This window comes from Tachyglossus aculeatus, assembly GCF_015852505.1.
Source record: "Tachyglossus aculeatus isolate mTacAcu1 chromosome 12 unlocalized genomic scaffold, mTacAcu1.pri SUPER_6_unloc_2, whole genome shotgun sequence".
Taxonomy (NCBI): domain Eukaryota; kingdom Metazoa; phylum Chordata; class Mammalia; order Monotremata; family Tachyglossidae; genus Tachyglossus; species Tachyglossus aculeatus.
Window position 1 is genome coordinate 9,035,091 of NW_024044829.1, and position 2,135 is coordinate 9,037,225.

The 2,135-nt window shown below is 44.4% G+C and overlaps 1 pseudogene; it reads left to right on the plus strand.

Annotated features, from left to right (window-relative positions):
* Positions 1-671: 671 nt before the first annotated feature.
* Positions 672-1,531, plus strand: LOC119921345 (annotated as a pseudogene).
* The last annotated feature ends 604 nt before the right edge of the window (positions 1,532-2,135 follow it).

Here is a 2,135-nt window from a genome sequence, read left to right on the forward strand (position 1 = left end):
CAGAAACATCAGATTCATTCATTCATTCAATCGTATTTATTGAGCACTTACTGTGTTCAGAGCACTGTACTATGCGTTTGAGAAGTACAAGTTGGCAAAATATAGAGATGGTCCCTACCAAACAGAGGGCTCACAGTCTAGATGGCAGAGACAGACAACAAAACAAAACACATTAACAAAATAAAATAAATAGAATAAATATGTACTAGTAAAATAAATAAATGAATAGAGTAATCAATATGTATATATACATATATATATGTATATATGTATACAGGTGCTGTGGGGAGGGGAAGGAGGTAAGGAGGGGGGAAGGGGAAGGGAAGGAGGGGGAAGGGGAGAGGAAGGAGGAGGGTCAGTCTGGGAAGGCCTCCTGGAGGAGGTGAGCTCTCAGTAGGGCTTTGAAGGGAGGAACTCCTACAGTAAGGGAATGAGAGGGGGAGGAGGAGCCCACAAAAGAGACTGAGAATGAATGGCCGGAGAGATAAGAAGAGAACCAGAAGAGGACGTAGTCTGTGAAGCCAAGGTTGGATAGCATGTAGAGGACAAGGGGGTGGTCCACAATGTCGAAGGCAGCTGAGAGGTCGAGGAGGATTGGAATAGAGTAGGAGCTGTAACATACATTACCATATATATTTTTCTGGGACTCTGTCCAGCCAAGGGTCCAACTTATGCTTTTCGGTATTTTGTTGTTCTTCTACCTGCTAACATTGTCTGGAAACGTTGTTGTAATTACTGTGATCTGCCTGGAGCCCCGACTTCAAACCCCAGTGTATTTCTTCCTTGCCAATCTCTCCTTCCTGGATATGTGTTACACTTCCACCAATGTCCCTCAAACGCTTTCAACCTGGTTGGGGTGATAAAGAAAATCTCATTCACCGAATGTGCCACTCAAATGTATTTCTCCCTCTCCTTCGGGATTATTGAATGCGTCCTTCATGGGGTCATGGCTTACGATCAGTATGTGGCCATGTATCACCAGTTACATTACAAAGCGATCATGAACAGAGTGACGTGTGTCCAGCTGGGAATCACCTCCTGGATCAGCATCTTTCTGAGCTCCCTAGTGATCAATGCCCTCACTTCGAGCTTTCCCTACTGCGGGCCCAATATATTAAACCATTTGCACTGTGAAGTGCTGACAGTCTTGAGGCTGGCATTTACAGACACTTCCTTCCCAGACATGGTAGCGTTTGTCTTCAGCAGCATCACAGTCTTCATTCCTTTTCTCTTCATCATGGTCACCTATGCCCACATCCTCCTTTCTGTCCTCGGGAGACATTCCAGGGAGGTTCAGGGCCTTTTCGATGTGTGTTTCTCACCTGACTGTGGTGGCTGTCTTCTATGAAAGGGCCATCTTTGTGTACATGCGACCTCAGTCTGGTGCCTCTCAGGATGTTGGAAAGGTCAGTCCGTTAGTCTACACAGTAATCACACACATGTTCAACCCCTGATCTACAGCCTGAGACAGCAGGAAGTGAAAGACGCTCTGAAGAAAGTCATCAACAGAAAGAAGACACCAGAACGTTAGGTTTGTCAGTTGATGACTGGTATTTCATTCATTTCATTCATTCAGTCGCATTTATTGAGCGCTTACTGTGTGCAGAGCACTTTACTAAGCACTTGGGAAGTACAAGTTGGCAAAATATAGAGACGGTCCCTACCTAACAGTGGGCTCACAGTCTAGAAGGGGGAGACAGAGAACAAAACAAAACATATTAACAAAATAAAATAAATAGAATAAATATGTACAAGTAAAATAAATAAATAGAGTAACAAATACATACAAACATATATACATATATACAGGTGCTGTGGGGAAGGGAAGGAGGTAAGGTGGGGGGGATGGAGAGGGGGAGGAAGGGGAGAGGAAGGAGGAGTCTCAGTCTGGGAAGGCCTGGTATTTAGTGAGTGTTTACTGTGTGAAGAACACTGAGCTCAAAACTTGGGAGAGAACCATAAGATAGAGTTGATAAAAGTTACCTCTGTCCTCAAGGAGTTAACAATCTAGTGGGTAAAGCTCTTTCTGTGGTGATTTTCATAGCATGCAGAGGTGATGCAGCGAGTCTTGGTGATGATTTTCATAGCATGCAGAGGTGATGCAGCGAGTCTTGGTGAATTAAGTGTATAGCTGC